The sequence below is a fragment of the Cupressus sempervirens genome, chromosome 4 (assembly GCF_028749045.1).
Source record: "Cupressus sempervirens isolate cs-2001-9-10 chromosome 4, ASM2874904v1, whole genome shotgun sequence".
Lineage (NCBI taxonomy): Eukaryota > Viridiplantae > Streptophyta > Pinopsida > Cupressales > Cupressaceae > Cupressus > Cupressus sempervirens.
The window spans coordinates 58,392,851-58,419,281 of NC_143121.1; positions in this window are offsets into that span (position 1 = coordinate 58,392,851).

The window sequence follows — 26,431 nt, forward strand, 5'->3', positions numbered from 1 at the left end:
TATTTAAATAAAACATATTGTTATCTGATGTCTTTTTTGATGAATAGTGTCCTTTTCTATTAATAAAATATACTCTGATTATAATTCACAAAAAAAGGGTCATGGGATACAAGATCACCCTGCAAATGAGTTCACATGGCAAAAGCTAGACTAAAAACATGACCACTATCGGAAATAGAAATTATTCATAAAAAAAAGCAATATAAGGAAACCTCAGGCTGCAAAAGTAGTGCTAGCCAAGGGTGGTGAATCATCTTTGTCTTGAAAATCCCAATCAGCTTTAGGATTGGGGTGCGGGCTGGGAATAGTCTAGCCATCATTAGCAGGAGCAATAAGAGTGGCAACCTCCACATCTTTAACCTCTAGCCATGGAGGAGAGATCACTAGGTCCAGGTGTGTCCACTTCCCAGAATGTGTAGGATGAGTACCAGAAGGAGGAGCTGAGGACCAACTAGAACAACCACGGGGTGGGGAAGCTAAGCAGCACCTCCATTTTCTATCACCACCACTGGGAGACTGATGGCAGGAAGCCTAGGAGCGCGGGGTGTGAGAGTGGTGATTGGAGGAGTGGCACCGAGGACAGTGGCCATGAGCTGTCGAGGTCTTCGCTGAGGCATCAGGAGGAACTCTGGCAATATTGCATGGAGCATTGCCCTAGTGATTTAGCAGCTCCTGCAAGTGACCTACCTCGAGTGCAATTTTGTTAGCTTGCACCTAAATTTGCATAGTTACATTATTACAAATGCATGCCTTAGTGTACATAGCAATGATAACATCCAAAAAATTGTGTGTGAAAAGAATAGCATTCCTATCTTTCCATAGAGAAAATAGAATCTCCAGCCTGAAGGTATGCCAAATCCAGGTGAACTTTTGAGGAAATCTAGGAGAGTCACCCAGAAAAATCATGTGCTAAGAAAAAGACTCAGGTCTGAATGGCTTAAAAAAATCATGAATCTAGTGCCAATAATTCTGAGCACACTTACAAAATTAGAAAATATGCAAGAAAGACTTTGGTTGTCCATAGAAGGGGCATCTAGGATCAAGAACCCCAATGTGTTTGAGTTGAGGCCCCAGGGGAAAACCTTGGAAGACTAGGCACCAAGCAAAATGCACAATCTTGGGTTCAGTTATAGCATTTCATATGGTATCAAAGTGTTTTCTCCATTGAGAAAGAGAAGATTGCAAATGCCATCTATGGTTCAATGTATCCACAATCGAAAGATGAGGCAAAATCCATCTATATCCAAAACATGGCTTGTAATTAGAAAAAGGAGTGGCAGGATACCAATTCCAATCAAGCCACCAAGGTGAAACAGACTAAATCCCCACTTTATGAACTAAGTGAACAGGGATGCAAGCAAGTAGGAGGTCAAAAGTTTGTCAGTCTAAATGGATAAGATGTTACTATACTTACATATCTTCCTAGGTCCTAAAACTCATGGTGACCCTTGAAAAGAGGTCCTTAAAAGTTCTAATGCCACATTTAAAAAAACACAAAGCATTGGCCCCATGAGTCTTGGTGAGGGGAGTACCCTGAATGGAAAACAGGGGAGACCACCAAATGTTCTGCTAATTCAAGGAGAGGCCATTGCGGAATTCATCTCCATGCTATCAAAGCCATGGCTTAATAGCCTCCCAAGATTTCCAGATGCTCTTGATGATGAATGAGCCTTGAATGACCATGGGCTCATCGGTGATGAGAAGGGTTTGGAAACCAATCTCCTTCCAAGTAGGCATATTGACAAGAAAGTCAAAAGAAATGTAGTGCCGAACTAGAATCTTCCAAGCTTCATCTCCTAAAATAGCCCTAATAATAAATTTGCACAAATAGCCAAGGCCTTGTTTCTTAGTGGCAAGTAGGCCAAGAGCACCAGACTCTTTTGGGAGACAACAAAAATCCTAGGCCACTCTCTGGAAGCCATGGTGATCAGAACCAATGGCCCAAAAAAAATCCTCAAGCAATCTTTCCAGCTTCATGTAAGAAGCTTTGGAAGGAGCCCAGTAGGAGGAGTAATACACGTGAGTGGCCGCCAAAATCTTTCAGCAAATCTAGAATTTTCCAGCGAGGGAGAGTGACTTTATGCTCCAGTAGTTGAGCTTTTTGCTAATCTTGGCTAGCACAACATTCCAAAGTTCCATAGGCAATGCCTAGAATGCAAAGGGAATGCCAAGAAAATAGAAGATTTCCCCATGAGCAACCCATTTCCACTCAAACTAGCGGAGCCAAGGTCGAACTAGCAAAAATGACTAACAGAAGCATAGCATTTTATGCCATTGAATGGCATAACCAGAGGTTTGACAAAAGGTGTCTAGGCAACTTAAAGGATTATTGATGTTTTCTTCATCCTCCAAAAGAGTAACAAAAGAATCATCAACAAAATGTCCACTGACTAATTGGGAGGATGATTTAGGAAAGGAAATGCCATGAACAAGTCCCGAGGACAGAAAATGCACAAGTAAATAACCAAAGCCTTCTGCAGCAAGGACATAAAGTGCAGGAGTTAGTGAACAACCTTGCCTGATGGAACGAAAAATTTCAAAAGCCTTAGATTGCAAATTTTTGATGGTAATGCAAGTAGTAGCATCACCAAAGAGCATCTCCATGGACTGAAGGAAATTGAGGCCAAAACCTAGAGCCTAGAGCATAGCCAATATGAAGGGCCATTCAATGCAATCATAGGCTTTAGCAAAATCTATCTTTAAAAAGATAGCATTCTGATTGGACTTGCGAGCCCATTCCATTCCCTCCCAGACAACAATGATGTTGTCAAGAATATATCTGGACTTGATGAATCCAATTTGCTCTGGCCACACAATTAAGGGAAACATGTGCTTGATTTTGAGAGAGAGTGCCTTGGCAATGATCTTATAAGACACATTCAGAAGGGTAATGGGTATCCAATTGCATATGTCCTCAGGATCACTGGATTTAGGTATGAATTTAAGATTTCCTTTGTTTATAATGGCTCCTAAGCTTTTAGAATGATAGGCTTCAAGATAAACTTTGTGCAGATCAAGACCTATATGCTCCTAGAGGTGTTTGTAGAATTCACAAGGAAACCCATCACACCCAGGGGACTTGTCATCCGCCATGGAGTAGACCGCCACTTTAAGGTCTCAGAGGGAAAGAAGTTGCTCACAGAAAGCATGTTGCTCAATTGCTAAGCGGTTTGGAGTAACAGAAATACACTTTCTGAGAGCTTCCTCTTGAACAACCGAATTTCCCTGCGAAGCAAACACGTTCTCATAGTGATGAACAAATGCTTGTAGGATGGTAGAGAGACTAGATAGAACAACATTTCCTTGTTTGATCTTTTTAATCCCAACATTGGTATGAGAGGCATGAAGAGCTTGAGAAAACTCCTTCGAAACTTTGTCGCCAACCTCCAACCAGTGGAGACATGATATGATATGAACCATGGTTTTCAGATTTGCTATGTGCATATCATTATTATTGAGCATAATTTTTTGTTTGCTCTTCTTTCTCGCTTCTTAGAAACTTCAATGACTTTATGATAATGAGTTAGTTGGATAACATTGTAACTCTTGAAACCTGCTTTATGAAACAAGTTCCTAAACTCATCCTCTCTTCTCTCAATCCGCCAATGGAAACAGCCATCATTAAAACATCAGACAGTAGTACCACCCGCCTTTTGGTCCCTTCTTCATTTTCAATGATTGCATCAACAATTAATATCCTCCCATCCTCTGGTATAGCCGCATTGCTCGATTTTAAGACTGTTCATCATCCCAGTCGTGCAAACTCCTCTGTAATTACAACAACAAAAAAATAAAATTCCTCCCTTATTATTCAAATTATAAATTTAAATTTAAATTAAATGTAATTTGTCAACAATACCTTCACCAAAACTGCATCTGCTGGTGGAAAACTGCATCAGTCATAGATTTTAGAGTTAAGAACAACAGGGTTGGCGCACAAGATTTTTGGGGCTCATTATTCGCCAGAAATTCGGCGAGGCCAGTCCGGCCGTATTTGAATTTGTGGGTGCATCTGTTATCTACAGTCTCCTCTTCGGTAAAGACATCAATGGAAGCAAGAAGCCTACGTGGGCAGGCTTCTTTGTGGAGGCAGAAATATGGGAAGCAATTTCCTCTGCAGTTATCTGATTTTCACTACCGTGGGTGGCAATGATGTGAGGAGTGTTAAGCAAGACAGCAGCTTGAAGGGCCATGGGTTTGGCCGTTGAAAGAAAAAATTCATAGAGCTGGAGATGAGCTTCCGTTGAAGATTCTTGGGAAGCCATTCTTTTCTGATCAATTCTACAAAACTTGCCAATTTATAGGAAAGCCCGAGACGAGGTTGGTAAGATATTAAAATGTGTTCAACATGATGCCGTCTGCAACGCCGTTCAATTCATCTAGCATAGTTTTTGAGGTGTTTTACATTCATTGAATAAAATCAGATGACCAGTAAATCTGTCGTGAAAACTTTGGGGGTGGGGGGCGGCGAGGGGCACTTATGGTTGCAAGACGGCGGGGGCACGTAGAACACCTCTTGTCGTCGATATGCTGTCCAATCTTATTACTGACAGATTTGATCAGTACTGTAAATTGTCATACGCCAGAAAGCTATTTAGAGTAATTGATTTCAGACCGTCTTACTTACTATGCTTTTCACTATAGCCGCTGCTCAGGTTGAGTGAGTGAGTACAGATGCGTACGTTCCAACCAGAAGTGCGTGCCATCAAGAGTCCAAGTTCGTGTTTCCTATTGATGGCAATGCAAATGGATGACCATCAAATGGTTTCCAGAATACATTACCAAAAGCTTCCTTTTTTGAGAAATATAAATTCCTTGTTCAAAATCCCCATTTTTCATCGAGAATAGTACCTCTCATCTTATTTCTTTAATGATGGGATAATATATATTCTTCACAAAGAGTAATTAGTGACATTTTATTTTATGTCATAAAATTTTGTTCACACTTTCGTATCAAACATCTATCAATGCATCCTTTGCACCTCTTTTGGCTGCAAGGGCTAGTTCTATAAGTTCTTGATATCCTTCACGTACGAATAATAATGATAATATAGACATTCATTGTTAAAAGTTTGTATATATAATGAAATGTTACTTATGTTCTTTTGTATGTGTATTAGAAACTAATAATTAAATACAATACGAAATGTATAATTATTTTATAAGTGACAATATGGGGTAGTAAATAAACGTGAGTGTGATTTTCTTGATTTTAGTTGTGATTCTCAAACTAAGAAGATGTGTTATTTCTTTCTTTTGCATTGTATTATGTTAGTAATATATATTTTTATCAAAAATTTGAGTCGAGTAAACCATTGAAGTTTATTTTTTAATCTTAAAAGTCTTTTCTTGTACTATTAATTAAATTAACAATTGAACTTATTAAAAATTGTGAAACTATTTTGTATGTGGTAATATTGGGCAATGGATTAGAGTGTTGTAGTAATCTTGTCTTTTGTGTGATCTCTCACCAACAATGTCTATTCAAAAATAATAATAAAATATGTTTTGTATCTTTGATCAAATTTAGAATTAATGGCCACAACATTGAAAATGGATGAGGCAGGGTTGTGTTCCTAGTGAATTTTGTAGAATGGATACCCCTTAGTCGTTAGGTCTTAGTTGAAGAGGTTTAGTGGGAACATAAATTTTAAATCACTATGATATTTTATAAAACATTCTTGCAAAGCAATAAAGAAAAATAAAAAGACAAAGAAGACATCCTTTCATTGTTATTTATAGTTTTGTGTTGCAACTCATAAGTTAGCAAGAGATAAGAGCTTGCTTATATATGCCAACTTAAAGGAGAGTAACACTACAATCAAAGATTGCAAAGGTAAAAGAAAATTATATATTTTCTAGAAAAATAAAATTATACAAGATTTTCTAAAAAATCATAAAACTTTGTTAATGTTTTATATTAGATTGTTATTAAAGAAATATAAATATGTAAAATGAATATTTTGGGAATTTAGCACACAAAAATCCTTACACTCTCGTTGTAATTTACCTAATATTTAATGGTTGAATGACTATAATAAATGATAAAAGAAAGAAACAAATAAATAAAAAACATATAATAATTATGGAAGAAATAAAAATATCCTTGCCCCTAACAAATTCAACATTGACCTCTTTTTCTCCATGATTTCTCTCATGCATCAATTTTTTAATTTGACCTTTGTAACCCATCATCTTGCATTTTGATGTTGCACATGCACCATATCCTATGTTTTCTTATTGACACATTCTTTTATGAGGGATTAGCCCTTGTTGGTAGATTTTTTTTTAATGATTTTCCTTATTATCACCTGATATCTCCTTCCTATATCACAAGGGGTATGCCAAATGGGTCAAGGTTTAGTGGTAGCCTTTTGTCCCTACTCTTTCCACCTTGGGTTTTCTAATGATTTTAGTTCCAACCAATTGGAGGATAGGGGCTGATAGGGATTCTATTTCTATATCTATTAGGGTATGTTGTTCTTTGAAGATATCCCACATCATGTTTTTGTACTATTATTATACCTAAAATAAGGATATATTGTCATAGATTCACTTAGAGAGACCCTCTTCTATTGTTGTTTTGGTGTAGGATTTAGTGGAAAATAAAGAATTCTATAATTAAGGACTCTCATTTGCATATTTAATTTCATTTGTACTTCTTAGCCTAATATTCACAACTCAATTTTAGGTTTTTCTCAATCCCTAATGGTTTGAAAATTACCCTCTTAATTGATATTTAGATTACTTCCTCTACTTATAATTATTTATAAAAGGAGCACATAGTTGTAGGTCACTTGTATCCTTGGGCACTCTCTCAATTAGCCACTAGACTTGTACTTCTAACCTTATTATCATACAACCTAATCTCAATCTTGTATGGGCTAGGCTTGTTTGCAATCTTAAAATTTAAATGTACCATATACATGATTTTCTAAAGCACAAGAATGTATTTGTGCAACTCTATTTGTTGAAGCTTAAGTTGAGAGATATAAATTTGGCACTTGGTAGACATTATAAGAGACCACTAAGGGAATATGCCTTGCACCTACCATTTAACTCATGTACCTATTTCCAAGCATGTGTAATCAATTTTGATAATTTTTTGATGCACCTATTATAGGGGGTTTATAAAAATATGCATAATTCTCGTTATTCATAAAATTTAGGTGGCCTTGTTTAGAAGCCTTTGATTTATGTCCACTTAATTATATGTATAAAAGATTGACCTCCCTAAACTATAAGCATGAGAAATAACCTCAGGTCCTATAACCATTCTCAATCTACTTGACTAGTTTTTGAAAACCAATCCAAAACCAACTTATTCAGGTTTCTTGGATATTGAATATGCATATTCCAATTGGGTATTACCAAAAAGATATAATTTGAGATCCATTATTTGGGAGATTAAACTATTTTCTCTCATATTTTTAGTATCTCAAGGCACCTATGTGCAAATTTTCAATCTCTATGGAGTCAATTTGGTATGTTGCATATCACATATAAAATGGAGTTTATTATTTGTCGATAGTCCATGTTATAGACATAATGAAATATGTAACTTTGGAAATGAAAATCTCACTTTGTGCATCATATAAAGAAGTTGCCATGAATGGTGAATATATGCATATTACATAATTTACCTGTTTAATGGCACGGTCTAGCAATGTATTTTTTTCAATTCTTAAATGTATTTTTTGAGGTTATCTTCTCATTTCAAATATTTTGCAAGGAAAAGTTGAAATCAAGTTTTAATCGTCGAAAGTTGTGTAAATCTGAATGAGACATATCTATATGTTAAAATGATTAATACAATACTAATTTATTTATTTTTTAATATATTACTATTTAAATCATGTCAATTTCAAAAATAAAATTATATGAGTAGTACGAATATTAGGGTTTCATTTCCCAATTTTTGATCTACATATACCTGTAAATTTTTTTGACTTGAAATGGTTGGGTGGGTGGAAGGATCCTCACCAAAATATAGTTTCTCTAAAGAGGAATAAAAAAATAGCTTTTTTAAAATTATGTAGAATGTCTTTCAATCTATTAAAAATTGTAAACATGGGGTGATTAGTCTCAAAATAATCTTTGTATTCTCTTTGCATTATTTAGTGAATGAGTACAAAGGAAGCACAAAGTTCTTTGGTAGCAACTATCTCAAATGTTTTCCATTAAGAACAAGAAAAGTATTTTTTCTTAAGATGATTTAATCCAATGAATATGCCAAGACTGAAAGCTAAATAAAGATCATATTTTAGACATTGTATTGGTAGAAGGCTTTGAATGTGTTCTTAAAATCCATGAAATCATAAAGTTTTGTTCATATATATGTAAATAGGTATAAATGGTACTTTATTTATATTTTTTGAATATTGGTATTACTCATGTGAAATGTAAAAATAAGATAAATAAATAAAATGATTATTTTTAGTCCTCCAAATTCATCTATAAAATTACAACAAAGACAGATTTTGTTTTGTACAACACAAAGATGACAATTCAAGTATACAAAAAATGATAGAGTAAGATTAATCTATTAGCAATCCTATTTAGGTTGGTGTCAGTGGCTTCATATCAGATATGAGAGGAAGGATCCTTATTGCATATGCTACCAGTTTCGAAATCCAAACTGCTTATGTGGCACAAATATTATCTCTTTTTAATGGGATCATAATTGCTCCAGAAAAGTGTTAGCATAGAATAATTATGGAAGGTGATACCCTCAATGTTGACATAAGCATAAGAAACATGACATAATAAGAATATATTGCCAAGGAAAAAGGATGAATTATGGAAGACTCGTTATGGCTAACAAGGGAGGATCTTAACCTTCTTTACTATCCTCAAACACCTAAGATGTGGCAAGGTCACCTCTCAAATTACCCTAGGTATCTTATGTAGGAGAATCTTAGGTGTAAGGGAACTGCTACATCACCCAAAAAAAATTCTTTCGTCTTTCAAGAATGACTATCTTAGTATAAAGTTACTATTTTTGGAGGCTTGCTATTATTTATAATTTGGTCATTTAAGCTTTGATTATTTATATTTCTTCCCTAGAGGCTCATTTTAGATATATCATTCTTCTAGTAAAGTCTCATTACAATATCAAGTTTATTTTTTATGTTATTAATTTTTTTTGTATTAATAACAAGGTATAAAAAAATTTAAACTCTATTTGAAAGGATTTAGAGGCTCCAAAAAGGGTTAAAACTCAATTACCTAAAGCTCATTCTAGTCAAGGACTATAGTGAACTTCGTGGAATTTTTAAAATATGGTCATAATAGTCAATCAAAGCAACTTGTGACGAGTTAATGTCTTTAGAGGTTAGGCCACCTAAAATGAAAAAAAAAAATGAATATCTTCCTAAATTTCTTCTGAGTTTCAAAAATGTTTTGGGTGTTCTCTAATGTAATAAAATATAAAATAATAATAATAATTTAGAATTATTTAGCCTCATGGTCTAGGGCTTAATTTGTAAGTTATTCTTGGGTGATAGAAAATTGGTGATATAAAGAATGCCCGTAGGGTAGTCTAGGATAGTTTTGGTGTGTTGGTGTTGGTTCTAGCTTACATAAAATTATAACAAAAATGTGCATGTTGTTTTTTATTTTTTTCCCTTGTACTTTCATTCTTGTGGAGATAGTAAGAACCCAATTTTCTATTCTTTCAACTTCTTGTTATTTTACTATTTTGATTATGCCTTTGTGTGGTTAAGGAGACCACCCTTCATTAGGCTACGTGTTTGATATACTCTCATCCGCTTAGGTAGTCTTAAATTCTCTTTGTTGATGTGTTTTGATGAGGAAGAGTGCTTTTCTATTCCATTTTAGGGTTCTTACTATTCTTGATGTTATGCCAATTTGATTTCCCTGTATTACAAAAAATCCTAGTTGCAAGAGTTTTGAGGTTAAAACCCTAGATCGATTTTGAAAATATCCTAAGTGTGTTCTTTTCCTTTGTTACTTTTTGATCCACTTAAATGAGGGGGTGTCCATGATCCTATTGTGTTGGAACCTACTTGTTATAAACTTTAAGTCATGACCTTGTGCCTTTTTGTTTTAAATATGTTTTGTCTTAAAAGACATGGGTTACTTTCTCATAGTTAGGGCCCTTTCATGAATATCCTAGGTGTTGAATTTTATATCGCATCTGGTTGACACTTTAGGTAATAGCTAAATCTTTGTCTTAAATATCTTAAACATTAGTTGGTTTTAAGTGAATGAAATGGTGGGACATGATATCAATGGTATGCATTTCTTTGCAAGCTCTAATAGTTATTTTAGTGAGAATGCACAATGTTTCCATGTTTTTGATGGTGGGAATAGATACCCTTTTCCTTAAGATGACAACTAAATCAAATCAACATCAATCACTTGTTCACAAGATGTTTCTCTTTATGTGGCAACATAGCAGGATGTGGCTGTGTGGCCAAGAGATGGGTCCATGTCTTCTCAAATATAGAGATGTTGGTCAATAGTCCTCATTAATTGATAAGCTCTAAGAATAGTTGTAGCAATAAAGTGAGATATTACCGCATTGAATAGACTAAAGCTTAAGTTATTTGGTGGGACCAGTTCCAACAGGGATTCACTACATTTTGATTGGTCTACATACCTCTGGATCAGTTGGTATGAATGGGTTTGATGTATGAATCATACGATGGATAAGCTAAGATTTTGACATGTAGATGCGAGGATTAGTTTTTATTTTATAATATAGTGGGTTCTCTCTTCTTTGAATCAACAAGTATCATGTTTTTGCATCTCTAATATATGCAATAACAAGTTAGCAAGACCTTAGGAATTAGTAGAAACTTGATATATGATTGTGCCATGTGGGCAATGTCAGCATGTTTAATTATGTAAGCATCTACATTTTTAATCCTAACATGATTGAACAACTACCGTTGTCTCACAAAGAATTTGTATCCTCATGGCGATGAAGTATGATGGTTCCACATGTCTATCCTATGTTGTAGTATTTCATTGTTACTTAAAAGGAATAATTGTACACGAGGAGGAAATTGACTGTGGAGAATTAATCACACAATAAAGATGAGTCATCCATGTATTTAGAAATAAAAAAGGAGATCAATTGTTTAGGTGTTATCGTGGGGGTTTGGCATCTGTATGGTGATAAATTTTGATGTAGACATATGTCTCATTTGCTTCAATGAGTAGACTTTTCAAAGGATCTTACATTATCACTTTTCTAAATTCTTATTGGTTGATGATGGGTCCCAAAAGATCAATTAGATGGTTAGTAAATGTTAAAGGGAGATAGTAACCATTTGATGTGAGTTGAAAGATGATCAATGGTGGACATTTAAAATTTATCTTGAGAAAAGAAGAGACACTTTCTTTGGCTTGATATGTAAGGAAACTCGGGTGTGGAAACAGCTCCCTACACTAATCTCTTAAAAGAAGTATGGTGCAAATCCTATTAAAATCTTTTATACTTACAGATTCAACATCATGTAAACAAAAATATTTCATCCAAGAAAGCATAAAGAAAATAGACAGAGAAAGAAACACATAACACAAAGATTTGCTGGTGGGGAAAAACCTTTCAGTAAAATAACCCCACCCCTCTATAACCTGCACAATGTATTATCTTCAACACAAGGTTACAATACAGTTGCAATGCAAGTTCAATAGTGACAACAGAAGACTTCAATAGCAACTCACAGTACCAACAATACACTACTTCGCATACACCTCTTTGCAACCCTAAAAATTCTTATAACATGCACTTCACTTTTAGGGCTACTCCCAAAGGTAACCATATTAGGGTTTTACCATTCTCTGAGAAAATAAGACCCCAAAAAAATTTCCCCACTTTTGGGGTAGAGTGTATAGTACTCAAAATTATCAGTTGCCACATGTCTTCACCTGTCATTGAATCTTCCTAACATAGCTCTTGCGTGTCATAGGAATCTGTCATAACCAGTATAGATATGATCTCCTTATACACAATTCAAGATGCTGACAGATCAACATTATTTGCAAGAAATACATTTTAGAAAACAAATAATAAGAATAGGAATTATCCAAGGTTGAGACACCTTATTCCTAACATTCTCCCACTTGTCAAACACCTTCTAAGAGCAACAGGAACATAATAGGAACTAACCACTATGGGCCAAAAGGCCCATAGACTTTGAATACCATCTGAACTTCTCAGTGCCCATTGGTTTCGTTAATGCATCTGCAACATTTTTCACAGTATCTGCCTTCTCCAAATTTACCTTTCCATCTTCTACCATATCTCTCACAAAGTGAAATTGCACATCAATGTGCTTCATTCTGGCATGGAAAGTTGGATTCTTCGCAAGGCAAATAACACTCTAACTGTCACACCAAATAGTAATCTATTCTGCATCAACACCAACATCACAACACAATCTCTTAAGCCAAATGGATTCCTTACAAGCATGAGTAGTAGCCATGTACTCAGCTTCTATAGTGGACAAAGCAACCACAGGTTGTCGCTTGCTCATCCAACTAATGGCACCACTAAACATAGTGAACACATAAGCACTGGTGGATCTCCTGCGGTCAATATCACCTACCCAATCTAAATCCACAAACACATGAATAGAAACTGAATGTGAAGATCCAAAAGAGTTAACATGATAACATATGGAGTAATCTGATGTACCCCTCAAATATCTGAATACTCGCTTAACTGCATCCCAATGTACCCATCCATAAACTGACTAAGGACTCCCACTGCTTGGGCAATGTCTGGTCTAGTACAGACCATAGCATACATAAGACTGCCAACTGCACTAGCATGAGGTAATCTACTCATGTCCTCCATCTCACTAGGAGATTTTGGACAATCATCTACAGATAACTTTGTTCCTACAAGAATAGGAACACATAGTGGTCTACAATCTGCCATGCTGAACTTGTCCAACACAAACTTCACATACTTACTCTGACTCAGCCAAAATTTTCTATTAGACCTGTCTCTACTGATTTCCATACCCAAGATGTACCTAGCTACCCTTACCCTTCCCAAATAGCAACATATCATCAACATATAATGCAACAATAAGAAGGCAATCATTTTCAACTCTGAAATAAACACAATCATCTGCTTTTGATCTTACAAATCCAATTAACAACACAAAGGCATCAAACTTAAGGTACCACATCCTAGGATATTGCTTCAAACCATATAGAGATTTCTTTAATATGCAAACTAAAGATTCTTTACCTTTAACAATATAGTGCTCAGGCTGTGACATATAAATCTCTTCCTCCAAATCACCATGAAGGAAACCTGTCTTCACATCCATCTATTCTATCTCTAAATCATATGATGCAAAAAGAGATAACATAAATCTAATGGATTTTAACTTTGCAACAGGAGAGAATATTTCACCATAATCTAGTCCCTCTACCTATGAATACCCCTTTGCAACCAATCTAGATTTGTACCTTTCAACACTGCCATCTACATAGAATTTCTTCTTGAACACCCATTTATAGCCAATAGATTTCTCCCTTTAGGCAAAGATACAAGGCCCCAAGTTTTGTTTTTCTCTAATGAAGCCATCTCATCATCCATATCCTCAATCTAGGAACCTGCATCTTCCATGTCCAAAACCTCTTTCATAGATCTAGGCTCATCACTATTAGTAATCAAAGCAAAAGCACAACTGGAATCTAACATAGAATAACCAAACCTTTCTGGTTGCTTTCTTTCTCTCGTGGATCTCCTTAAGGGCTATGGTTGAGGTTGTTCTTCCTCTTCTTTTGAACTATCAGAGCTGCTAGAGCTCTCCTCATTATTAAACCCAACATGGTCTCTCTGTTCAGTCTTCTCAAGGGTACAAGGCAACTGAACAACATCTTTTTCCTTTTCTTTTTCATCTGGTTGTAGTACAATAGGAGAAGATGTTAGCTCTCTAAAAATAACATTTCTACTATACAACACCTTACTAGTCATAGGATCCCAAAGCTTGTATCCTTTCACACCAACACTGTACCCGATGAAAATACATTTAACAGCTTTGTTTTCCAACTTAGATTTTTTCTCCTTTGGAACATGTGCATAAGCTTCACAACCAAAAACACGAAGATGTCTAATTGAAGGCTTCTTACCAGACCACACCTCCATGGGTGTCTTACCAACAAGGGCTGATGTAGGAGATCTGTTAACTAGATAGCAAGTAGTGGCCATAGCTTCAGCCCAAAACCTTTGTTCTAAACTAGCTCCACTAAGCATACTCCTAGCCTTCTCCATCAATGTCTTGTTCCTTCTCTCTAAAACTCCATTTTTCTATGGGGTATAAGGAGTTGACTTATTCCTCTCAATACCTTGTTCTTTACAAAACTATTCAAACTGTACTGAGCAAAACTCACCACCATTGTCAATTCTCACACACTTAATCTTCTTACTAGTTCGATTCTCTACAAGGGCTTTAAATTCCTTAAATTGACTAAAGACTTGTGTCTTAAATTTAAGGAAATAAATCCATTTCCTTCTGCTGTAATCATCTATGAAAGATACGAAAAAATAAAAACTTGGAGATTGAAGGACCTTTTACAGGACCAAATACATCAGAATGAATAAGATCCAAAACATCAGAAGATTTGTGACAACTAGAGTAAAACTGAACACAATTTCGTTTACCATAGACACAGTGTTCATAGAAGTCAAACTCAAGATTGCAATCATTTAACCCCTTAATGAAATTTTTATTTTTCAGGGTTCTAAGACCCTTTTCACCAATATGACCAAATCTCATATGCCACAGCATTGTCTTTTCTGCAGGAAGCTTACCTTCCAAAGTGTTTGCATTGCCATCGGAACCAATAACCAGAGTATTCTTCACTGCTCATTCAGATGGTGAGGATGAAGAACTATTACATAGAGGAATACATGCATCTAGCTAAAATAAGGTACCTCTCATAGTACCCCTTGCAAGCACTATCGATCCTCTCATCATCTTGCATTCTTTTTTCGAAAAAACAACTTGCACACCTACATCATTTAACATTCTTATAGATAATAGGTTTCATGTCAAACCTAGAATGTGCATAACTCCATTGATTCCCTTTACTCATCCATCAAGAAATTTGATAGTGACCCTTCCATGTCCAACTATCTTTAGGTGAGAATCATCACCCAAGTACACCTTTCCACCATCAAACTCTTCATATTTTGAGAACTAGTTTCGATGAGAGGTCATGTGAAAAGATGCACCTAAGTCAACCAATCACACATCATCAGATGCATGGGATGCCAAAGCTACGATGAATGCATCGCCATCTTCTTGAGATCTTTATGAAGCTAAATCTGAACCTTTCTTCTTCTTCTTTGGCTCTTTGCAATCTTTACAAAAGTGCCCAAGTTTATCACAGTTCCAACATTTTTCCTTGGACTTATTAGAAGTCTTTGACTTCCCACAAGATTTGGATCTACCCTTATTGTCAGACTTATTGTCATTTTTCTTTCCTCTTTCCGTGGATCTCCCACGAACAACAAGGGCATCTTTTTCTGAAACAGAAGCCTTTCTTTGCATCTCCTCTAATAGTAGTGAAGACACCACATCATCCATTTTCAAGGTGACTAATGTTCTTCTGAGAGCCATCACAAGATAGTCCCATGAATCTAGTAGAGAACAAAAAAGTGTGTAGCAACGATCCTCCTCCTCTAACTTGACACCAACTGATGTCAATTGTGCAGCCAACAGATTAATTGCATTTAAATGATCCGTTAAGGATCCACCTTGCTCCATTCGTAGAGAGTAAAACTTTTTTGTTAGGAACAACTTGTTCACCAAAGATTTGGCCTGATACACGGCCCCAAGTCTTTCCCACAAACTATATGTGGTTTTCTCATCTAGAACATTTAGAAGGACTACATCAGTTAAACAGAGTCTTATGAGACCCTTAGATTTACGGTCTTCGGTATCCCAATCTACTTGAGCTACAGTTGTTGGTCTCATAGAATTTGAAGTCACTTCCCATAGGTCATGATCTTCCAACATGTCTTCCATCTTAAGTTTCCACAACTCAAAATTAGTGCCATTAAATTTCTCCACCTCCATTCTTCCATATGATGAACTCACCATCTCAATCTGCAAATAATATTTAGGATGCTCTGCACAAGACTCCCACTCAACTTGAGATTAGCTCAAAAAACACCACCCAACAACTAGGATCAAAAGTTGATCAGGCTCTGATACCACTTGTAAGGAAACTTAGGTACGGAAACAACTTCCTACACTAATCTCTTAAGAGAAGTATGGTGCAAATCCTATTAAAATATTTTACACTTACAAATTCAACATCATGTAAATAATAATATTTTAGCCAAGCAAGCATAAAGAAAATAGATAGAGAAAGAAACACATAACAAAAAGATTTGCTGGTGGGGAAAAACCTTTCGGTAAAACAACCTTACCCCTCTAGAACCTGCATAATGTATTATCTTCAACACAAGGTTACAATACACTTGCAATGCAAGTTCAACAGCGACAACAGAAGACTCCAATAGCAATTGACAGTACCAACAATACACTACTTCACATACACCTCTTCACAACCCTAAAAATGCTTATAACATGCATTTCACTTTTAGGGCTACTCCCAAAGGTAACCATATTAGGGTTTTACCATTCTTTGAGAAAATAGGAACCCAAAAAAAATTTTTGGGCCGATGCCCCAAACCCCACTATTTGGGTAGAGTGTATAGTACTCAAAATTATTAGTTGCCACATGTCTTCATCTGTCATTGAATCTTCCTAACATAGCTCTTACGTGTCATAGGAATCTATCATAACCGTTTTAGCTATGTTCTCCTTATACACAATTCAAGATGCCAACACATCAACATTATTTGTGAGAAATACATTTTACAAAACAAACAATAAGAATAGGAATTATCCAAGATTGAGACACCTTATTCCTAACATGTGTAGTGCCTGCCCCTAGTTTACGTTTTTGAGCTACATTTCTGATATCATTGCCAAACTCTTTTAGGCCAATTTATGTTTGATGATTAGTATTATTATTTTAGAGATTATCAGATGATGTTTACACTCAGTTTATTATATGATGAGATTACTTGGTACTCTATATTTCATGCATGTATGATGATTATTCAATGGTCTCAGTTATCAATGATGATTAGTTAGATGGTTTATTAGTTCATGTGCTTCTTATGGATACTTACCCCGTACTGCATGTGTATGGTGTGCGTGTTGTTTTATTTATGTATGGTGTTTCTGATATGGTTAAGGGAGGGAGTCATAGTCACCTGCTAGTCGGGATCTACACGATGCACCACTTCCTGCCATTGTCTGTTTAGCTTAGAATATTGTGTTTGTACATGCGTGGATTTTATGCATGTTGCAGGTACCGGGTATCAACTTCCTTGAATTGTCAGGATGAGCGTACCCTATCACACTGTCTCAATGGTAAGAGAGGGGAGATAAGCTCTTAAGTCCAAATCATAAACCCTTTAGCCAATTGTCCTAATTAATAATTAGGACAAGTATCTGAGTTAAGTACCCTCCTAATGCATCAAATGATGTAATTTTGTGATTATAACCCTTTTGTTTGATTTGGTATGTATTTTTCTATGATGGGTTTTCGTATGTTGCTTTATGAGTCCTTGGTGTATTTTTCTATTAATTAAGTCTAATTAAAAAGACTAATTAATGATTTAATTTAATAAAGAATTATTATGATATCTTTATATTTAATTAATTAATTAATTAAATAAAAGAATTAAAGTTGGAGATTAAAGTTCAAGATATATTTAGAACAGGATAATATTTATTTAATTTAATAATAATATATTTGGAGTTCATTTTTAAATAAATGCTAAATATTATTGTTATTTAAATTAATTAAATATGTTATCAATTAAGTTCTAAAATAAATTAAAAGTTGAAAGATATTAATTTATTAAGAATTCTAGATCGCATGATCTAAACATGAGTTAAATTTAAGAATTAAATTAGAAGATTAAATTATAAAAATTAATAATGTTATTTTAATTTCTTAAAAGTGCACATAAGATTTAAAGTAATAAATTAATTAAGAATTGAAGTCAAGTGAAATTTTAAATAAAGTTATTTAATAATTCAACTTAATGTGCATGAAATTGGAATGCAAAAGAATAAGAAAAGATAATAAAAGTTAATTTGGAGTTAATTGAGTTGTGCAAAGAGTCTTCTCGGGTAAACGCACAATTAGTGCCCCGAATTGAGGAGAAATTTCTTATCACAACTTTGGGGGTTCATTTTTGAGATAGAGGAATCTGGACGGGAATTTTTGGGAGACAATTTTTTGGAAGCGAATTTCAGAAAGCTGATACCAGGAAAGTGTTCCAGAGGAAGGTGATTGAGAGGAGCGAATTCTTATACAGTTCCTGGAGATTGTATATTAGCATCAGGATCAGGTAGGGTCTTGTGTGTTGATCGTTGATTATTTACGCAATCTCTCTATTCCTTGTCTTCTTCGTGCCTGTGGATTGTATATCTAAATTATCTGTGATGAATGTTAAAACATTACGATATAGGAATTTATCAGATGCTTGCCAATAAACTTCTGTATACATAAGATTTAAATGGGAAGGGTTGAATCTAATACCGAAATTCTAAATTAGTAGATCGATTGGTTGACTATATATTTTCTATATCAATTTAAAAAGGAGACCAATTTTTCAATGCTTATATATTCTTAATTAATTTCTTTATTAATAAGAGTCTTTTTAGTAAAGAAATGATATTCTTTTGTTTTTAAAAAAAAGTATATATATATATATAAAATAAAAAAAAAGAAAGAAAAAAAATATATATATAAAAAAAAAAACATATATATTTATAGTGGGGGGGGAGGGAATCACCCCGTACCCGCCCCCCACTGTCGCAGACCGACAGTACCTGCGTCGCAGGTACTGCGATGGCAGGTACAGAGTACCTGCCGCCGCAGGCGCTGCGACCATAGGCCTGCGGCCAAGCCGACGGGCTATAAACATTATTTTGAATTAAAAAAATGTGAAATTTTGTTTTCGTTTTTTCTTCTTTTTTTTTATTTATATAATTTTTAATTTATTAAAACAAATTTTATTTATTTAGAATTTTTTTTAAATAATAAAATTATAATATATTTAATTTTATAATAGTTTAAACTTTATTAATATTTAATAAATAAATATTAAATACATAGACATTGTTTGTAAATTTTAATTTATTAATAATTTTGCTTAAATATTAATAAATTAACAATTAATGGTTAGATTAAAATAAGTAATTAGATCAAATGATTATTGATTAATTTAATTAAAATTAGTTTAATTAAGTTAATTAATAATGAATTTTATTTGACTAAATTATAAATTTGGATATTGATTTAATGAAAGTTATTATAGAAAAGGGATAATCGTAAAGGGTAGTTGAGAAAACCTAGTTACTTGAATTTGACATTAAACTAAAACATAAACCTTACCTTAACTCAAACAATATACTTTCAGATCCAATCTCTGAGACTTCGATGTTGTCTTTGTACTTTGAATGTTTTGGGGTTGGTTTAGCGTTGACCAGTTCAGGTTGTTACCAGAGGCTCGAGGTTGTGAATGTGATGTCATGATGATTTGGTCTCGATCTTTCTTAACCTGACCATGGTAATGTGATGAAGTGCTCTATGACATGTTTGTGTTACTATTTGTTGTTGCTTTCCAGTTTCCTTGTGTGAAGCTGAGGTGTATGTATTTGAGAATACCTAACTTAACCATTTTTGAGTCTCGATCAATTATATTTGATAACCATTTCTGAGTCTAGATCAGTTATACTTGTATTACTTTCGGGTTGCTCATTAGAGAACCATTGGATTTTGTGACTTATCATTGATGCCTTCAGTTGCTGATAGAGAACTGTTGTGATTACATGATTACTATTTGATGTTATCTGTTGCTCATGAAGAACTGATGTAATTTTGTGGATTATCTTTCTATGATGTTTTTCAGTTGCTCGTATAGGACTGAGGTGGTTTTATTATGATTCTTTGATTTACAAGTTCATGAGCTAGGGTAGGTTATCTATGTGTAGAGTCGAGAAGTGGCTTGCAATGGGGGTCAGAGCCCTAAGAGGTTGCCTTGAGAAACCCATTGTAAGTCATTTTTAATAAGTGAAAACATTTTACACTAAATGAAGGAAAATGAACCTAACAAGATAATTGTATGTTCTCTCCCATGCCATGAGTGCTAGTACAGACTAGGATGGGGTAGAGAGAACGCTTGGTTATGACCTTGCATTCCGTAGTATGCCTCGTCAGTACGAGAGGATACTAGTGGCCGCAAGATCAGTAGCGACCTGAGATTCCTAAGGGATTGCTCGAGTAACTTCTACATGACTTTTGCGATGACACTTTCCCGCTTGCATATTAGGTTTCCTACGTGTCTTGTGGTACCTCTGGGATTTAGATTTCGATCTTTTTAGGAACCCTTAGTTAGCATACTTATAGGATTTCCTGAATTTAGAGAGTATTTATGATTATAGGTTTTGTTATCCTATTTGGGACTTGAGACTATCTCCTCAGCGTGGTGGGAGTGGACCATTTAGGTTCCACGCGGTCGGGTGGTAGTGCTTTTACTCTTACCATTGAGATCCATTCTGTGGGCACCGTGGCTGGAGATTTCGTGATTGGCATTTACCTTCACTATGTTCTTGGATTATTATGATGGATGGTTAGATTTTATGATAGATGTTTTATCATTATGGATGTATGGATGTATCATGTATGGTGAATAGTTTCATATATTTTTACTGTACTTTGTATCACGGATTTGAGGATGTTGTATCTTGATCTTTACATATGTATATTCTTTTAAGCCTTTCATACCCTGTGACATGTATAGTGGATGATTGAGCATTCCGAATTAATTTGCCAAGGAGCATTCGGAACAAATGTATATTATGGACATTGGAGTTTTTGATTATTCTTTCATATGTATGTGATAGTTGTTAGACTTAGAATTAATTAAATTTAAACGTGACTCAACGTCTTGGGATCTTTAAGAAATGTAACTTACAATGTATGTTTGTCGATGATTTCATGTTATTGCTTCCACTACTACGTGTTTGATGTGTATGTCATACTTTCTTACTTTAAAAAAAAAAAAACAATTTTAGCAAACTTAGTGAAACTTTAGGTTAATTCTTTTGGATCCCTTGGCGGGGCATTACATTTGGTATCAGAGCCCAGGTTTCTACATTGGGAGCTCTGGGTATATTAGAACGCCACTAGTGTTAACTAGTTGAATAAAAATGCAAACCTTAAACCAAAACTTGAAACTAGTTGAACTGAAACAGTATATAAACTATTAGTTACCTATTTTTATTCATACCTCAACACTCAAAACTTCAAAACTGAAATTATACTTAAACTGAAATTATAGGTAAACTGGAAACTGAAAATATCTTGGTTACAAAACATGTGTCTTTTATCTATGTATTTCAGTAGTATGTTTCATGGTTATTTTAGCATCTTGTGTCTTGGATATTATTGTAGGATGGTATCTGGGATGAGATCTTTCGTTAGGGGCCGTAGCCTTGGCCGTGGCAGAGGCCATGGATGAAGTAGAGATGTTAGTGTTCATGAGTCTATCCATGAGAGCCCCATTCAGGAAGAGAATAGGGAAGAGCATGTCAGTGAGCATCAGGAAGAGAACCACGAAGAGGGACATGCCGACTCTGAGGAGGTTGATCTGAGGAAAATGATGCGAACCCTTATTGATCGCTTACCTCCTGTTCTTGAGCAGGATAGAGTACACCAGGTTGGACATGAGCATAGACGCAGATCTAGGAGTCCTCAAAGGGATCGACATAGATTCATAGTATCTTCTCAGATGAAGGATCTTCAGAGGTCCAAGATCAAGCCCTTTAATGGGCAAGGTAAGGTTCTGGGTATGTAGCTGAGCAGTGGCTTATTGCCCTTGACAGGATTTTTGCTATGCAAGACTTTGACAGTAATGTCAAAGCGAGGTTTTCCATTACCAATCTAGAGTTATTTGGAGCCACCTGGTGGACTATTGAGGAGAAGAAGTTGGGCATTGACATGGGTAGTGTCACTTGGGAGATTTTCCTGGAGAGTTTTCATGAGCAATTCCTACCAGAGGAATGGAAGCAGCATAGAGCAGATGAGTTCCATAACCTGAGACAGTTCACTATGACCGTTGTAGAGTATGAGCGCAAGTTCTATGAGCTCATGCCTTTTTCGAGATTCAGTGACAACCCAGCATAGTTGGCACAACATTTCATTCAAGGCTTGAACAACCATTTTATTGGGGGTGTTAAGGTATTTGAGCCTAAGACCCTCAAGGATGCGGTACATCGAGCTATCCTGGTAGAGCAGAGTGTCAACTTTGGGCAAGGAGGATTTGTGGGAGCGCCTACTATAGCAGGATCTAAGGGAAACCAAAATTCCAATGGAATCAAGAAGCCTCCCTTCCCTAGGAGGAATCAGTATTCTCAGCAGCAGCCTTAGCAGCATAAGGGATTTTACCCTCAGGCATAGAGTGGTGGCGGTGGATCCAACTCTAGGATCAATCACAATGCTCAACGTAATAGACAGAATCAGCAACCTCGGCCTGCACAGAGCAACCAGTCTTTTTCTAGCAGGGGTAGCCACCAGCAGTCGAATGCACCATCTATAGGGAGAGGATCTGGTAGAGGCATGGGATGTTATTCGTGTGGATAGATTGGTCATATTACAGCATACTGCCCACAGTGAGCATCCAGTATTCAGGGCCGAGGCCAGCAGCATCTGAGCCTACAGTCGGAAATGCAGGTGGTTCTCATAGAGTATTTGCAGCGGTGGATCACCGTCAGGTAGACCATCAGGGGACAGTAGTTGAGACTACAGGAGCTATCCGAGGTACACCTCTCTCTGTATTATTTGTTTCAGGTGCTACATATTCTTTCATTTCTCCATCTCTAGTTGATAAATTTAAGCTGGAGTCAGTTAAGCAAGATCATGGTTGGGAAGTGGAACTAGCCTCAGGCACTATAGTTTCCACAGATTCTATAGTTCATAATTGTGGACTTAGCATAGGAGGGTTTGAGACTTCAGTCAATTTTTGGGTTATTCCTCTTGGCTCCTACGATGTGGTCTTAGGTATGGATTGGCTTGGCTGTCATAGGGCTAGTATAGACTGCAAAAAGAAGACCATTATGTGTCAGGACGACCAAGGGAAGGATGTTGAAATTGTGGGGATACCGAGGCCTATATCCCTATGGATGATCTCTGCTATGCAATTAAAGCGAAGCTTCCGTAAGGGATGTCAGGTATTTGCTGTTACGGTAAATGAGCTAGATGAGGAAGAATCTACGAGGAAGACCCTAGATCACCCTATTTTACAGGAGTATGCTGATGTCTTTCTGAGTGAGATTCTAGGCATGCCTCCGAAGAGAGACATTGATTTTAGCATCGAGCTCACTCCAGGAGCGGAACCTATCTCTAGAGCTCCTTACCGTATGACCACTCAAGAGCTAAGTGAGTTGCGTTTGCAGTTAGAAGAACTTTTGGTCAAGGGTAGTATTCGACCTAGTGGATCACCATGAGGAGCTCTAGTGCTCTTTGTGAAGAAGAAGGATGGTTCTTTGCGCCTTTACATTGATTACAGACAGCTGAATAAGGTGACAATAAAGAACAGGTATCCTTTACCAAGGATTGATGATTTATTTGATCAGATCAAGGGGGCTACAGTGTTCTCTAAGATTGATCTTAAGTTAGGATACCATCAACTTTGCATCAAGGAGGCTGATATTCATAAGACCGCCTTCCGAACTCGCTACGGGAATTATGAGTTCACAGTGGTACCCTTTGGGCTGACGAACGCTCCATCAATTTTCATGTGTTTAATGAATGGGGTGTTCCGTTCCTATCTTGATAGATTTGTTCTTGTGTTCCTCAATGATATTCTGATATATTCTAGGTCCCAAAAGGAACATGAGGAACATTTGAGTTTAGTTTTGCATTGCTTGAGAGATAATCAACTTTATGCCAATGCGGCAAAGTGTGATTTCTTTCAATCAGAGATACAGTATTTGGGACACGTTATTTCAGGCGAAGGTATCTCTGTAGACCCTGTGAAGATCCAGGCAATAGTAGATTGGCCTGCATCCACTACTATGTCAGAGATTCGTAGTTTCATGGGTCTAGCTGGGTATTATCGCAGATTTATTCAAAACTTCTCCAGAATAGCACACCCTATTACCTCCCTTCAAAGGAAAGGAAAGAAGTTTCTTTGGATAGAAAAGTGTGTAGAAGCTTTTCAGAAACTCAAAGAGCTTCTGACCAGTGCACCGATCTTAGCAGTACCTGATCCAAAAGGTGAGTTCATGGTGTGTACAGATGCTTCCCTTGAGGGTATTGGAGCAGTTCTAATGCAGAATGGTCGAGTGATTGCATATGAGTCACGCAAACTCAAGGATCATGAGTTGAATTATCCTACACATGACCTTGAGTTAGCAGCAGTAGTTCATGGCTTAGTGAGATGGAGACATTTCTTGTTGGGACACAGATTTGAACTACATAGTGATCATCGTAGTCTTCAGTACATATTCACGCAGCCTAATCTGAATGCTAGGCAAAGGCGTTGGATGGAGTTTTTGTGCGAGTATGACTTTGAGGTAAAGTATATCCAAGGGAAGGAGAATGTTGTAGCTGATGCTTTGAGTCGCAGGAAACATGTGATATCATCTATGACTCTTAGTGTCGATTTGAGGTGTTAGATACTTCAGGCACTCCCCACCTATTCATGGTATCTGGAGGTGTGCAGTGAGATCAATTCAGGGAGACCCTTGGAGGGTAAGTTTCCAGGCTATGTCCTAGAGTCAAATGGCCTTTTGAGACATTCAGGAAGGATCTATGTGCCGCTACTGGATGAGCTTCGCATATTGATCCTATCAGAGGCCCATCGTGCACCTTACTCGGCACATCCAGGTGTCAAGAAGATGCATGGAGATTTGCGACGTTTATTCTATTGGTCCAGGATGAAGCGCAACATTGCTGATTTTTTGGCTAGATGTCTTGAGTGTCAGAGAGTCAAGGCAGAACACCAACATCTGGTAGGACTTTTGCAACCGAATCTCGTTCCTTCATGGAAGTGGGACATCATCTCTATGGATTTCATAGTAGGATTACCTATGACTCTTCGTCGTCATGATGCTATCATGGTCACCATTGATCGGTTGACCAAGGTGGCACATTTTGCACCAATCAGGTCTTCCTACACTGCAGCTTCAGTAGCTAATGTCTTCATGCGTGACATTGTGAGACTACATGGTATTCCCCGAAAGATCATTTTGGATAGGGATCATGTTTCCACTTCCGCATTTTGGACATCACTACAGCATGATTTTGGAGCGCAGTTGAACTTCAGTTCAGCATATCACCTAGAGACAGATGGGCAGACGGAGAGAGTGAATCAGGTTCTTGAAGATATGTTAAGGATGTACGTGATGGATAGGCAAACTCATTGGGAGGACTATCTCTATCTAGTGGAGTTTTCTTACAACAACGGGTATCACAGTTCTATTGGTATGGCACCTTTCCAAGCCTTATATGGACACCCTTGTCATACACCTTTGAGTTGGGATAGCCTTGAGGATCACATCCTGTTGGGCCCAGAGATGCTTTGTGACATGGAGCAACAGGTGGTGCATATCCGAGAGCACTTGACAATGGCATAGGATAGGTAGAAGAAGTATGCTAATGCACATAGGTCAGATAAGTAGTTTGCTGTAGGAGAGAAGGTTTTCTTGAGAGTGCATCCGCGGAAGAGTCCGATCCGTTATGGAAAGGGCTCGAAGCTAGCACCTCGCTTTGTGGGACCATTCGATATTCTTGAGAGGATTGTTCTAGTTGCCTATCGTCTTGCTTTACTGCCCAGCCTTGCTCGCATTCACGATGTTTTCCATGTTTCAGTACTTAGATAGTATATTCCTGATGTCGTACATATTCTCGATTGGAATGCATTGCAGGTAGTGGACGGGCAGCTGGCTTTGGAGCCAATACGTATTCTGGAGCAGCAGGAGTTGACCCTCAAGGGTCGAACCATAGAGTAGGTAAGGGTCCAATGGGACCCTACTGATGACTCTTCAGCTACATGGGAGGATGCATCTAGATTACGGGATTTATATCCCTATTTGTTTATAGGCTTCCAGGAGTAAGCCTAAGTCTAGGGGGGGTGGATGTAGTGCCTGCCCCTAGTTTACATTTTTGAGCTACATTTTTGATATCATTGCCAAACTCTTTTAGGCCAATTTATGTTTGATGATTAGTATTATTATTTTAGAGATTATTAGATGATGTTTACACTCAGTTTATTATATGATGAGATTACTTGGTACTCTATATTTCATGCATGTATGATGATTATTCAATGGTCTCA